At 47.1% G+C, this 16,398-nt stretch overlaps 1 long non-coding RNA gene across 1 annotated transcript; it reads left to right on the forward strand.

Moving 5' to 3' along the window:
- Positions 1–317: 317 nt before the first annotated feature.
- On the forward strand, positions 318–12,862 carry LOC138276101 (uncharacterized). The gene is made up of 4 exons (XR_011200577.1): positions 318–448; positions 3,336–3,431; positions 6,429–6,560; positions 12,725–12,862. It is a non-coding gene; the product is annotated as an uncharacterized lncRNA (long non-coding RNA).
- Positions 12,863–16,398: the final 3,536 nt, after the last annotated feature.

Below are 16,398 nucleotides of genomic sequence, written 5' to 3' on the forward strand. Positions count from 1 at the left end.
ACACACACACACACACATGTACAGACACACACACTTGCATGCTCTCTCTCTCTCTCTTACACACACACACACAGACACACACTGAGACAGAGTGCACATTGATAGATGGGTTATGTTAGGGAGTTGTCTAGAGTCCCACCACATGTACACACTCTATAGGAGTGAGACATGGAGATCATTATAGACTCTTATCTGCACCCCCATCCTCCAAACCTCACACACAGATTGCACAATGCTGCCATCAGCACTTTCTAAGTGGAGTTTCCTGTATCTGTTATATAGACCCCTCCCTCGCGGCACAAGAGATGCAGTTCATACTAAGGCATCTCTCACTGCTTCCTGCACCTCTCAGTATCCTGAGCATCTGTGGAGGCTCCAATGGCATCGAGGAGAGCTCAGAGAATGAATCAAACTACGGGTACTTCTGATGCAGCCTCACAGGAGAGAGGTGAGTAGATCTTATCCACAGGTACTTCTGATGCAGCCTCACATGACAGAGGTGATTAGACCTCATCACCAGGTACTTCTGATGCAGTTTTGCAGGACAGAGGTGAGTAAACCTCATATGGTTAGTGTTATATGGTCTGGACGGGGGACTGAAGAAACCCCTCTTTTATCTAATAGTGTGTCTGATGTAGTCTGGCCATAGTAAATGTACACGGTCAGTGCAGGGCAAGTGAAGAAATCACACATAAAGGCAGAACACGCAACGCAGCAGACAGATTTGCTGCAATGTGCTGCACAGGAGAGAAGGGAAGAACCTTGCAGGGACATTTCTGCTAAGACTGGCCTGCTGCCATCGCCCAATGGACGGCCTTGCACTATGGTGCAAAGGTGAGTGTGTGCTGTGTAGCTTAGGATTTGTACTTAAGGCATATCCTTCAAGTGTAAAGTCCTATACTTAGACAAGCTCAAAAGGATCCCAATTATTAGGACGTGTGCTGCGCCCTGCAGCACCCTAGAAATAAAAACATTTCCCCTTGTTAACACTTGCTTCAAGGAAGCATTAGCTAAGATGCAAAGCCTGGCCTGGATATCTTAGTAGATTCAGCTTTTCATCTAAAATATGGGTGTTTGTGCTGATCCATCCCACTAACACCCCAAGAATGCCCCACGTACAAAGTGATGCAAAGTGAAGCAAAGCTGCACTAGGAGTTTTTTTAACTGAGGGAGGAAGCTCTTTCCAGCACAAAGTGCCTTTTCCAGTGGAAACTCAATCCCAAAGTATCACTTTGCACCATGTTGGTCAGGGAGAAAGTGTAAGTACATCTGGACTTGAGTGTAACTATCCTATCTTGGTACCAGCTGACATTGGCATGGTCCCAGTTTTGGCAGTCACAGTCCTGAGCTGGTGTCCTGTGACATTACTGAGTTATTGTGACACACACAGGAGTAACTGGCCAGTGTTCGTGCACACTGGGAGGTAATGACTTGTAACTGCACTCGCTGACACTGGCGTGCTAACACAAAATATAGTTTTTAATATTAATCTGCAAACGTATCAACTCCACAATACTGGTTAGCATCATATTGTGAAGGTATGCAGCTGTGGGGTTAGAGTAGTAAACCTATACTTCCCTGTGTATGTTTACCTTGGTGATATATTGGTCGATGATGATTTGGAAAGATACATGTGCAAGTCAATTTGATATAAAACCACTGACAATCAGTGATCAGACTGGACACACAACAAGACAGTGGGTTATTCTTCACAACCACTGAGAGGCAATGACCAGCATTGGCACACACTGAGAGACAATGGTCAGCATTGGCACACTGAAAGGCAATGGTCAGCATTGACACATATTAAGAGTCAACGGTCTGCTTGGCACACACTGAGAGGCAATGGTCAGCATCGGCACACACTGAGCGGTAATGGTCAGCATTGGCACACACTGAGCGGCAATGGTCAGCATTGGCACACACTGAAAGGCAATGGTCAGCATCGGCACACACTGAGCGGCAATGGTCAGCATTGGCACACACTGAGAGGCAATCGTCAGCATTGACACAGACTGAGAGGCAATGGTCAGCATTGGCACACACTGAAAGGCAATGGTCAGCATTGGCACACAGTGAGAGGCACTGGCCAGCATCAGCACACACTTAGAGGCAATGGTCATTATTGCCACAAACTGAGATGCAATAGTCGGCATTGACACACACCAAGAGGCAATGGGCAGCATCAGCACACATCACGAGGCAATGTTGAACCCAATGAAATAATGACTCATTCTTGGTGCTCACTAAAAAGAAATATCAGACACTAGTACACATTGAGGGGTTGTGGTGAACATTGGCACCCTTTGACCTTTTTCACTAAGGCAAACTTAAACTTTTGTGTATGGTTACTATTTTTTAGTATTCACAAACTATGAGTTTTGTTTTACTAATAATAATTTTACAACTATGGAGACTTCACACTCATAGAAGAGACTCCGCATATAAAAAGATAGGCCTATTCTATCATTTTATATGCAGAGTTCTCTGTTTCAGTCTTGGCACGTACTGAGACTCAGTGACCAGTCTTGGCACACACCGAGACTCAGTGACCACTCTTGACACACACTGAGATTCAGTGACCAGTCTTGGTACACACTGAGACTCAGTGACCAGTTCTGGTACACACTGTCACTCAGTGACCAGATTTGGCACACACTGAGACTCAGTGACCAGTCCTCATATACAGTGAGACTCAGTGACCTGTCCTGGCACAAACATTGAGACTCAGTGAAGAGTCTTCATATACACTGAGGCTCAGTGACCACTCTTCATACAAACGTAGACTCAGTGACCAGTTTTGACACACACTGAGACTCAGTGACCAGTCTTGGCACACACCAAGACTGAGTGACCAGTCTTTATACACAATAAGAGTCAGTGACCAGTGTTGGCACACACTGAGACTCAATGACCAGTCTTCATACACACTGAGACTCAATGACCAGTCTTGGCACACACTGAGACTCAAGGACCAATCTTGACACACACTGAGGCTCAGTGACCAGTCATGGAACACACATTGAGACTCAGTGACCAGTCTTGACACACATTGAGATTCAGTGACCAGTCTTCATACACACTGAGACTCAGTGACCAATCTAGACACACACTGAGACTCAGGGACCAGTCTTGACACACACTGAGACTCAGTGACCAGTCTTCATACACACACTCAGTGACCAGTCTTCGCACACACTGATATTTATTGGAATGACCTGACACACACTAACTGAGTCTATTACAAGTCCTCCTATGGTTTTGTTCTCCAGGTACAAGCAGGTGATCCTCTCCCACATTTAAAGTTAAATGCCGGATTCTGTGATTTCCTCCAGGTGGCCCGCAGATCCCTCGTGTAAGGAAGCAGGCGATAGCCCTGGGAGTGATGGTTGCAGTGACTACATTCATAAACATCGTGCTTTACCGTCTGGGTAAGAAGTGTGGAGTTGATTTTTAAACCCTGCGACCCCCAGTGGCACGTGAAAGAGCTTCTCTGCTTCAGACATGATTAGAAGAACTGCAGATGAAAAGAAATGGAGGCTCCTAATTCTACATTTTAATCAGAGAGGTGCAGTTTGTAGTTGTTCGTCGGCCCCAGCAGTAATGCCTGAATCACAGTTTTGTCCTAAACATTGGTTAATATTGTACATTCCGCTGGATGGTGATGATGAGGATGGTGATGATGATGAAGATTAAGGGCCCGATTCTCAAAGGTAAAGTTAGACCGAAAGTCTAACTTTACTACTTTTCAATATTCACAAAGGTAAAGTACTGCTGATAACTTTACTACTAGGGATTTTACTACTAATAAGTTTACTAGCAGCAAACTTGCTAGTAGGAACTTACCTTTGTGAATATCGAAAAGTTGTAAAGTTAGATGTTTGCTCTAAGTTAGAGTTTAGGTCTTAACTTACACTTCAGATGGAAAGTTAGACTTCATGTGTAATGTTGCACTTCAGGTGTAAAGTTAGGCTTCAGGTGTAAAGTTAGACTTTTGGTCTAACTTTACCTTTGCAAATCGGGCCCTAAGTGTTGACAGTTGCAGAATGCTCCTGAATGGGGGCCCCTCTCAGTGATGATGATGATGGTGATTATTAAATCTTGTCAGGGTTGAGAGCTACAGATGGCTCATGAAGGAGGTGCCCTGGTCATTATTGGTGATGATGATGGTGATTATTAAGTGTTCTGCATCTCGAGAGCTGCTGAAGGCTCCTGAAAGGGCTGCGGTGGCCAGGGATGGTGATGATGGTGATTATTAAGTGTTCAGAGTCTCAAGAGCTGCTGAAGGCTCCTGAAGGGGCTGCTGTGGCCAGTAATGATGATGATGGTGATGATGGTTATGACGATAGTGAAGATGGTGATGATATTGATGATGATTGTGATGATGATTATTAAATGTTCTGAGTCCCGAGAGCTGTGGAAGGCTCCTGAAGGGGGCGCTGTGGCCAGTGATGATGATGATGGTGACGATGACACGTCAGAAAGGGCCGCAGTGAAGAGCGGTCGCTGATGAAATGTGAATGTGCTTTAAATCCTTGCCCTGACTCTGACTGACTGAAATAGGGGCATGCGCGTTCAGCGGGGCTGGGGGAAATAGTTCATCTTTGAACGTAGTTTTTAAGGTATGTTGGCAAAGCAGCCCTAGGTTTGAAGGCAAGGCGCACAGTGAGCACATGAACCCATGTAATCTGGGTATAAACACTCCACTTTTCACAACGTTTCCCACCAGGTCCTCCTGAACAGCCATTCAGGACCCCTCTCGCTGAACAGTGCCAAGACATTAAATAATATTTGCTCCCTTCACTCCCTCAGGGACCGCTCCACCCGTGGGGTCTCCTTTTACGCTTTCCCTCCTACACCCACCTTCTTTCTCCTCCTTTCAATCCTCTCACTCTGTGGGGGTCATTCCGACCCGGGATGCGGGAGCACCGCCAACAGGCTGGCGGTGCTCCTCAGGACATTCTGACCTCGGCGGTTCAGCCGCGGTCAGAACAGGAAAACCGGCGGTCTCCCGCCGGTTTTCCACTGTCCTGCAGAATCCTCCATGGCGGCGCAGCTTGCTGCGCCGCCATGGGGATTCTGACACCCCATACCGCCATCCTGTTCCTGGCGGGTCGCCCGCCAGGAACAAGATGGCGGTATGGGGTGTTGTGGGACCCCTGGGGGCCCCTGCAGTGCCCATGCCAATGGCATGGGCACTGCAGGGGCCCCCGTAAGAGGGCCCCACTTTGTATTTCAGTGTCTGCTTTGCAGACACTGAAATACGCGACAGGTGCCACTGCACCCGTCGCACATACCCACTCCGCCGGCTCCATTCGGAGCCGGCTTCCTCATGGGGAGGGGTTTCCCGCTGGGCTGGCGGGCGGCCTTCTGGCGGTCGCCCGCCAGCCCAGCGGGAAAGCCAGAATGGCCTCCGCGGTCTTTCGACCGCGGAGCGGCCATATGGCGGCTCCCTCCAGGCGGGCGGCGGCCGCGGGGGTCAGAATGACCCCCTGTATCTCCTCCCCTCTACCTCCTCCCTCGCTGCTTCCCCTGCTCCTCAGTCCTTCTCCTTATCTTCTATATCCCTCACTTTGTGCCCATCTCTCTCCATCCCTCAGTCCCTCAGGAAGCTGCACTGATCCTGCCCTGGAGACCCTTCACACCCCCTCCTGGGATCACAGCTGTGTTTTGTACTAAGATGAAATCACAGTGAATAGAAACAAGCAGTTTATGTCTGACTCGAGGAGCTTTAGTCTGACTTCTTAGTTATTATGATTCAGTAAAAATTTATTAACATGAACTTGCAGCCGGCACACCCTAAGGAGGTGTGATGGTGCCACATGAGCTATTAAAATACTGTTGCAGACTGACTTAGCCTTTTGTGGTCATCGTCAACAAATGTTTCACACCTTATTTAGAATCAGGGAAAGGAGCTACATTGGGACTTATTCACAAACATAGGCTTACACTTTTGTGTAAGTTTACAATTGTTTGCTATTCACAAAGGTATTTTATGAGTAGTTTCTTTATGGCAGAGGAGCCTCCACATATAAAAAGGAGTGTCCTATCTTTTATGTGCGGGGACTCGGAAGTCGTAAAGATACTGCTAGTAAAATACCTTCGTGAATAACAAACAATTGTAAACGTAGACAAAAGTGTAAGTTTACCTTTGTGAATCAGACTCATTCACAAGCACACAATTTTGTATCTTGTGATGAACAAGAATAATAGCTCATTGAAGTTAAACATGTCTAACACCATGTTACTGCGCTACTAGAGGGTGCAAAGTGCTGAAGACTTTCTTGGTTATTGTCAGTGAAAGTTAATTAGGGCCCTGCAGCTTGGAGTGGAAACAATTCACACCTTCTTTCCTCACTGAATCTCTTGTATTTGTTTTCTCTCTCTCATCGCCACCTCCCCTCTCTTCGGGTTCTACCACCCTGCAGTGGAGAGAGAAGTGTTCTACCACCCCAGGGTGCAGAGCTGTGCTGGTCTCCAAGACCAGGCCAGAGATGGTCAAGGGTCTTCCCAGAATCCTCCGCTCTCTCTTCTGAAAACCTCTCTGTGCCTCCGTACAGGTAAAACACTTCTCTTACTTTAAGTCAACATGTTATCTCTCTGTGTCTCTACCCAGGTAAAAAGCTTCTCTTACTTTGGGTCAACATGTTATATCTCTGTGTCTCTACCCAGGTAAAAAGCTTCTTTTTGTGAGAAAAGGCCTATTTTTGACAATGTTATCCCCCACTTTGTGCCTGATATATAATGTAGCCTAGAAAGTATTGTGCCCAGGGCCCCTGCTAACCAGGTTCCCTGGGACAGAGCTCTTTCCCTAAAACTGTTGTGATGCATTGGCACAATTGGATACACCCCTAGCTACCACTATAAGTCCCTAGTAAGAGAGTACTTAGGTACCCAGAGCATGAGGTACTATGGGTAGGCCCCTGAGGGCAGCAGCACTGATTGTGCCACCCTCTAGGGCGATGCATCCAGATGTACCCAGCACTGCCATCGCAGGCTGAAAGTCCTGGTGCAAACCTAAAACACAAACTCGACATGGCACACTGCCTGTGTGTCCTGTCCTCCATCAACTGCATTTACTATGGGTAAGTGTAGGAGCTGGCCTGGTTCGTATTGGGTACCAAAGGTACTTACTCCTTATACCAGGTCCAGTTATCTCTTGTTAGTGAAGTGTAGTCAGTTTCTAGAAGCCAGGCTCTCTAGGGGTAGTATAGGCGAGCAGCCAAGGCCCAACTAGGAGTCATGCAAAGCTCATGCAATACCACTGTAGACACACCGTATTTACACACATGAAAGAAAATACTCAGGCCCATATTTATACTTTTTTAGCGCCGCATTTGCGCCGCATTTTGACACAAAAGTACTATACAATTGTAATTTGTAAGTTTGCACCATTTTTGAGTCAAAAAGCAGCGCAAAAGCAGCCCTAAAAAAGTATAAATATGGGCCTCAGTGTTACAAAAATAAAGGTACTTTATTTTGGTGAAACAAATGCCAAAAATACCTTAGAGGCTGTACACCCTTAGGAGGTAAGGAACATACACAAAGTATATACACTAGAATGCAGAATTAGCTGTAAAAACTGTTAGAAAACAGTGCACATAGTGAAAAACACAATAGTTAGAAATGGGCCTAGGCGGAACACAAACCATATACTAAAATAGTAGAATGCGAAAGTCGTTTTCCCACCCTGGTAAGTGTAGTGTGTAGAGGAGCGCTGCTGGGAGTGCAAGAAAACACCAAAGGTAAGTAATATAACCTACCCCAGAGCCCATGAAAGCAGGAGTAAATCACAGTAAGTTTCCTAGAACACACAATAACACGTGATAAAAGATTTTGCAAGAACCAGAATATGGGAAAGTAGCCTTGGCGTGGTTACCCCCATTTTTGGCCTGTTTGTCAGTGTGTCTTGACTGTGTCACTGGAATCCTGCTAGACCCTCTTATATGTCCCTAGTACATGGTACTCAGGTACCCAGGGCATTGGGGTTCCAGGGGATCCCTATGGGCTGCAGCATTACTTTTGCCACCCATAGGGAGCCCATGCAAAGGCTCCAACAGGACTGCCATTGTAGCCTGTGTGAAATAGTGCATGCACCCTTTCACAGCCATTTTCAATGCACCAGGTCACTTATAAGTCACATAAGTCACATATATGTCAGGCCTTCGGACGCTGAAGGCTGGGTGTAAAGTACCTGTGTGTGAGTGCACCCCCTGCACTAGCAGAGGTGCCACCACATCATCTAGGCTCATTTTCCCAAACTTTGTGAGGTCGGAGACGCCATTTTAAGTGTGCACTGGACATAGGTCAATACCTATGTACAGCTTCACAGTGGTAACTCAGAATATGGCCAAGTAAGGTGTTTATCAACTGGGAATTGTACCCCAATACTGATTCCAGTATTGGTTGCACAATTCCATTCACTCAGGGCGCTCCACAGTACTGCCATACCAGCCTCCCGTGGTTGCCCTAGCTGCTGCCACCTCACAGACAGGCTTCTGCCCTCCTGGGGCTTGAGCAGCTCAATCCCAGGAAGGCAGAACAATGCATTTCCTTTAGGAGCAGGGTGTTACACCCTCTCCCTTTGGAAATAGGTGTTACAGGCATGGGAGGAGTATCCTCCCAGAGCCTCTGGAAATGCTTTGAAGGGCACTGATGGTGCCCTTCTTGAATAATCCAGTTTACACCAATTCAGGGATGCCGAGTCCCTGCTCTGGCATGAAACTGGACAAAGGAAAGGAGAGTGACCACTCCCCTGTCCATCACCACCCCAGAGTGTCCCTGGATTTTGCCATCTTGGATTCCAAGGTTACCCCACCTAAACTTACCTGCACAGACCTTTTCCACATGCAGTGGCCCGCAGTGGCCCTGCATCAGCTCCAGATACTTTTAACCGCTGCTCCCGCCAAAACCAGGAGCCGCCTGAACTTCTCCAGCTGGCACAGTGTCCCCATTAATAACCTCGATCAGCCTGCAAAAGAAGAACTTGGTAAAGCAACTGTGATTTGATATGTATTTTTAAAGGTGACTTTCCATTGATTCCCATGGTGCGTAATTACGCACTAAACTACCATTTTTTTTAATCTTCAAAAATCCATATATCAAAAAGTACTTAACCAATTTTGAAAATCTTGGTCTTAAAAATTATATAAAACTCTGAAGTATTTTTATAAATTGGTCTCGAGTTATTCCTTTGAATGCTTGAGTTGCATGATTGATACTGTGAAAAAATGCTTTGCAGTTCCCCTAGATTAGCCTAACTGCTCGACCAAGCTACCATAAAAATTAGAGCATCAGGTGATCTAGTTTTTACATTTGTAAACCAAGGTGTGGTTGCCGTAACCCCTGCACAGTGTGCCTAGCTTTGCACACTACATAGAGGGCCAGCCTCCTACACCCTTACTTTTGGTCAACATGTTATGTCTCTGTGTCTCTGGCCAGGTAAAAAGCTTCTCTTACTTTGAGTCGACATGTTATGTCTCTGTGTCTCTGGCCAGGAAAAAAGCTTCTCTTACTTTGAGTTGACATGTTATGTCCCTGCACTAGCCAGGTAAAAAGCTTCTCTTACTTTGAGTCAACATGTTATGTCTCTGTGTCTCTCTCCAGGTAAAGATTGTTTCCTGCTCTGTTCCAACATGTTGTGGTGCATGACATCATGTCAGATGTGCACTGTGCCCCTATGGCACGGCCTGGCCTTCATGTAGGTTTGGGTTCAGCCATGTTAGTGAGCATCACTGTGGGAGAGTAGATGCTGAAAGTGAGGGCGGTGGTTGTAGACACAGGGGTGAGGTAGACGTGGGTAGTATTGGTAAATGTACCCTTCTTACTTTTACCGAGTGCAGCTCTTTCAACATATCTGTCTTGTACCAGTGGTGCAGCAGGGATGCCAAGAGCTCTAAACCAGATACAACTGGAGTGCAGTGGGCCCCTCACAGCCCTGGGGCCCTCACAGCCCTGGCCCCAGTGCCACTACACCTGCTGCACTCTTGGTAGGTATGCCCCTACCTGACACCCCTTTCACCTCACACTCTCACATTTAAGTATGTTCCTAACATGTCATGTTATATTGTACTAGGCTGTTTGAGCTCACACCCCTCACAGCCCAGGGCCCCAATGCTACTACACCTGCTGCACGCTTAGTAGGTACGCCCCGGCCTGACTCCCCTTCCACCTCACACTCTCACATGTAAGTATGTTCCTAACATGTCACGTTATATTGTACTAGGCTGTTTGAGCTCACACCCCTCACAGCCCTGTACCCCAGTGCCACTACACCTGCTGCACGCTTGGTAAGTACGCCCCTGCCTCACACCCCTTACATCCCTGTGGGCCCCAGTGCCACTACACCTGCTGCACGCTTGGTGGGTATGCTCCTGCCTCACACCCCTCCCACCTCACACTCTCACATGTAAGTATGTTCCTAACATGTCATGTTGTATTGTACTAGGCTGTTTGAGCTCACATCCCTCACAGTCCTCCGTGACCTGGTCTGTGATACCTCCACACTGCTGATGCTCTTGTGTGACTGTGCACAGCACTTCTGTCTACAGCTGTGCAAAGAAACACAAAGAGGGTTGAGTGTCAGAGAATCATCAACAAAATTAATGTCTGGCTTTAATATTGTGTCTTAAATGTCATTTACAAAACAGCTCTCTCTTTGGCAGTTGATTTTCTATTAACTCCAAAGGGGCAATGATGGACATTTATGACACAATGGCCCAGATTTAAGAAAAGTGGCGCTTCATTACATGATTCATTACATGGTTCATTCATTATATGATTTACTCATTACGTTATTTGTTCATTAAATGATTCATTCATTACATGATTCCTTATTACATGATTAATTCATTACATGATTTGTTCATTACATGAAGCGCCTCTTCTCTTGCTCCCTCCCTAACGCCACCATGTGTGCTTCGTATCAATGATACGGCGCCCTATGGCTCACGTTAGGATCAATAGCGTCACAATGTCTGACGCTATTGTGATACTTTGCAAACCCAAAAATGTTGGCGCTAATCCTGTAAAGTACACAACGGTGCGCTTCAATTTAACCACTTTGGAAATTTGGTGCTGTGTTTTTGCCAACCTAACGCCACATTAGTGAAAAAACAATGGCGCTAATGTGCCCCTAGGTGGCGCTAGGCCCTTCTTAAATTTGGCCCAATAATTTTCTCAGACAATATATCAGATTGATCTGAACTCCTCTTTTTCTCCTCTCTCTTTCCCTGTAACTGTTTCCCTCCCTCTTTCTCTTCCTCTTCCTCCCTTCCTGTAACTCTCTGTCTCACCCTCCCTCCATCTCTCTGTACCCGTCTCTCACTCCTCCTCCCTCCTTCTAACTCTCAGTACCCGTCTCTCCCTCCTCCTCCTCCCTCCTTCTAACTCTCTGTACCCATCTCTCCCTCTTTATATCTCTCTGTACCTGTCTCTCCCTCCTCCCTCCATCTCTCTGTACCTGTCTCTCCCTCCTCCTCCCTCCTTCTAACTCTCTGTACCCATCTCTCCCTCTTTATATCTCTCTGTACCTGTCTCTACCTCCTCCCTCCATCTCTCTGTACCTGTCTCTCCCTCCTCCCTCCATCTCTCTGTACATGTCTCTCCCTCCCCCCTCCCTCCATCTCTCTGTACATGTCTCTCCCTCCCTCCATCTCTCTGTACCTGTCTCTCCCTCCTCCCTCCATCTCTCTGTACCTGTCTCTCCCTCCCTCCATCTCTCTGTACCTGTCTCTCCCTCCCTCCATCTCTCTGTACCCGTCTCTCCCTCCTCCTCCCTCCTTCTAACTCTCTGTACCCATCTCTCCCTCTTTATATTTCTCTGTACCTGTCTCTACCTCCTCCCTCCATCTCTCTGTACCTGTCTCCCCTCCTCCCTACATCTCTCTGTACCTGTCTCTCCCTCCTCCCTCCATCTCTCTGTACCTGTCTCTCCCTCCTCCCTCCATCTCTCTGTACCTGTCTCTCCCTCCCTCTCTCTCTCTGTACGTCTCTCCCTCCCTCTATCTCTCTGTACCTGTCTCTCCCTCCATCAATCTCTCTGTACGTCTCTCCCTCCCTCTATCTCTCTGTACCCGTCTCTCCTTCCTCCCTCCATCTCTCTGTACCAGTCTCTCCCTCCTCCCTCCATCTCTCTGTACCTGTCTCTCCCTCCTCCCTCCCTCTCTGTACCTGTATCTCCCTCCCTCCATCTCTCTGTACCTGTCTCTCCCTCCTCCCTCTATCTCTCTGTACCTGTCTCTCCCTCCTCCCTCCATCTCTCTGTACCTGTCTCTCCCTCTGTCTGTACCGGTCTCTCCCTCCCTCCATCTCTCTGTACCTGTCTCTCCCTCCCTCCATCTCTCTGTACCTGTCTCTCCCTCCCTCTCTCTCTCTGCACCTGTCTCTCCCTCCTCCCTCCATTTCTCTGTACCTGTCTCTCCCTCCCTTTATCTCTCTGTACCTGTCTCTCCCTCCTCCCTCCATCTCTCTGTACCTGTCTCTCTCTCCCTCCATCTCTCTGTACCTGTCCCTCCCTCCTCCCTCCATCTCTCTGTACCTGTCTCTCCCTCCTCCCTCCATCTCTCTGTACCTGTCTCCCCCTCCTCCCTCCATCTTTCTGTACCTGTCTCTCTCTCCCTCCATCTCTCTGTACCTGTCCCTCCCTCCTCCCTCCATCTCTCTGTTCCTGTCTCTCCCTCCTCCCTCCATCTCTCTGTACCTGTCCCTCCCTCCTCTGTACCAGTTTCCCAGTACAACCTTCATGACAGACAAGGAAGTCTCCCTGGACAGAGCTGCCCCTGGGTGAGAGATGAGCCTGGAACAGAAGATTCCTCTTCATGGAGAGATTTACAGCCTCATCTGAGAGAGACTCTGTGTCTGCACAAAGGTGAGAATATCTTACTCTTTAGCTTTCCACACCCACATTTGATTTATAAATAAAACAAATATTGTTTCAGAAATATACATAACTTTCACAGAACAATATTTGATTTGAATGTGCTTTTTTGAAGGTTAGTGCCTTTCATATATTTTTTTAAACATCTTTCCTTTTGGACAGTCTAAAATAAGAATTCTGAAAATAAGGTTGAAAAGCACCTACGCCTTTTGTGAATATACACAACAGTGATGGATGGATGCTTGAATTAATGTCAGCCACTGGTAATCACTCGGGCCGCATGGCAATCCATTGTAATCCTGCACACGAGGCCACCTCAGTTTGGACCAGCCATATGCAAATCAGTCTTGGCCCTGCTCCAATAGGAACAGTCCAGCCCGCCCAGTTCCTCCCTGAACCAGAACACAAGCAACCCAGGACCGTATTCACCCCAGATATGGGCTCATCAGCCGGGTGCACCTTGGTTCTAGGGACCTTTTGTGAAAACAGCTACTTATGAGTTCAAGATGACCATGAAAGATGGAGGAAGGGTCAGGGGAGGGACTGAGAGAGGCAGTGGAGAGAGCGGGTGGATTTACCTGGTGCTTTGACTCCAGTTGGCCAATTAGATTCAGCAAATCATACATGTTTGGTGTTTGGGTTTGGAGAAGAAGAAAGGACTAGTCAGAAAGACAGAGAGAGAGGGAGGGAGAGGGAGAGAGATGGAGGAACACTGCCCCCAGCACTGAAACATATGTTTGTACATGTGTGTACACACACATATACACACAAACACACATACATACACACACACACACACTTACACAAAGACATGCATACAGCCATGCAAACACAGGGATACACAGACACACAAACACAACAGGCATACTCCAAAGACACCCAATGAGAGGCTACGAATGAGGCCAGGGTGGGTATATAAATAATACCCAATGAGAGGCCACATATGAGGCCTGGATGGGTATATAAGTAACACCCAATGAGAGCCCGTGTATGAGGCTGGGTGGGTATAGAAATAACATCCAATGAGAGGCAACATATGAGGCATGGATTGGTATGTAAATAACACCCAATGAGAGGCCGTGTATGAGGCCCAGGTGGGTATATGAATAATACTCAATGAGAGGCCACGTATGAAGCTTGGGTGGGTCTATATATATATATATATATCTAGGAGGCTGGCGGTACTTTCCTACAATATATACCACCCAATGAGAGGCCATGTATGAGGCCTAGGTGGGTATTTAAATAATATCCAATGAGGGGCCATGTATGAGGCCTGGCTGGGTACATATATAACACCCAATGAGAGACAATGTATGAGGCCCAGGTGGGTATATAAGTAACACCCAATGAGATGCCATGTATCAGGCCTGGGTGGGTATTTATATAACACCCAATGAGAGCCCACGTATGAGGCCCAGGTGGGTACATTTATAACACCCGTTGAGAGACCACGTATGAGGCCCGGGTGGATATATAAATAACACCCAATGAGAGGCCACGTATGAGGCCTGGTTGGGTATATAAATACACCCAATGAGAGGCCACGTATCAGGCCTGGGTGGGTATTTATATAACACCCAATGAGAGGCCACGTATGAGGCCCAGGTGGGTACATTTATAACACCAGTTGAGAGACCACATATGAGGTCCGGGTGGATATATAAATAACACTGAATGAGAGGCCACGTATGAGGCCCGGATGGGTACATAAATAACACCCAATGAAAGGCCATGTATGAGGCCCGGGTGGGTATATAAATAATACTCAATGAGAGGCCACGTATGAGGCCTGGGTGGGTATGTAAATAACACTAAATAAAAAAGCACGTATGAGGCCCGGTTGGGTATATAAATAACACCTAATGAGAGCCAAAGTATGAGGTCCGGGTGGATATATAAATAACACCCAATGAGAGGCCACATATGAGGCCCGGGTGGGTATATAAATAGCACAGAATGAGAGGCCACATATGAGGCCTGCGTGGGTATAAGTATAACACCCAATGAGAAGCCATGTATGAGGCCCAGGTGGGTATATAAATAATACTCAATGAGACGCCACGTATGAGGCCCGGGTGGGTATACATATATATATATCTGTATATATATATATATATATATATATATAAAACACCCAATGAGAGGACATGTATGAGGCCTGGCTGGGTATATATATAACACCCAATGAGAGGCTAAGTAGGAGGCTCGGGCTGATATATAAATAACACCCAATGAGAGGCCATGTGTGAGGCCTGGGTGGGTATATATAACACCCAGTGAGATGCCACGTATGAGTCCTGGATGGGTATATAAATAACACCCAAAGAGAGGCCACGTATGAGGTCTGGGTCGGTATATAAATAACACCCAATGAGAGGCCACGTATCAGGCCTGGTTGGGTATATAAATAACACCCAATGAGAGGCCATGTATGAGGCCTGGGTGGGTATATATATAACACCCAATGAGAGGCTACGTATGAGGCTCGGGTGGATATATAAATAACACCCAATGAGAGGTCACGTATGAGGCCTGGGTGGGTATATAAATAACACCCAATGAGAGACCACGTATGAGGCCTGGGTGGGTATATAAATAACACACAATGAGAGGCCACGTATGAGGCCTGTGTGGGTATATAAATAATATCCAATGAGGGGCCACGTATGAGGCCTGTGTGGGTATATAAATAACACCCAATGAGAGGCCACATATGAGGCCTGTGTGGGTATATAAATAATATCCAATGAGGGGCCATGTATGAGGCCTGTGTGGGTATATAACTAACACCCAATGAGAGGCTACGTATGAGGCCTGTGTGGGTATATAAATAATAGCCAATGAGGGGCCACGTATGAGGTCTGTGTGGGTATATAAATAATATCCAATGAGGGGCCACGTATGAGGCCTGTGGGTATATAAAAAGCACCCAATGAGGGGCAACGTATGAGGCCTGTGTGGGTATATAAATAACATCCAATGAGGGGCCACGTATGAGGCCCGGGTGGGTACATTTCTAACACCCGTTGAGAGACCACGTATGAGGCCCGGGTGGATATATAAATAACACCCAATGAGAGGCCACATATGAGGCCCGGGTGGGTATATAAATAACACCCAATGAGAGGGCACGTATCAGGCCTGGGTGGGTATTTATATAACACCCAATGAGAGGCCACGTATGAGGCCCAGGTGGATACATTTGTAACACCAGTTGAGAGACCACATATGAGGTCCGGGTGGATATATAAATAACACTGAATGAGAGGCCACTTATGAGGCCCGGATGGGTATATAAATAACACCCAATGAGAGGCCATGTATGAGTCCCGGGTGGGTATATAAATAATACTCAATGAGAGGCCACGTATGAGGCCTGGGTGGGTATATAAATAACACCAAATAAAAGGGCACGTATGAGGCCCGGGTGGGTATATAAATAACACCTAATGAGAGGCAACGTATGAGGTCTGGGTGGATATATAAATAACACCCAATGAGAGACCACGTATGAGGCC

This window comes from Pleurodeles waltl, unplaced genomic scaffold (genome assembly GCF_031143425.1).
Source record: "Pleurodeles waltl isolate 20211129_DDA unplaced genomic scaffold, aPleWal1.hap1.20221129 scaffold_37, whole genome shotgun sequence".
In the NCBI taxonomy this organism is placed as follows: domain Eukaryota; kingdom Metazoa; phylum Chordata; class Amphibia; order Caudata; family Salamandridae; genus Pleurodeles; species Pleurodeles waltl.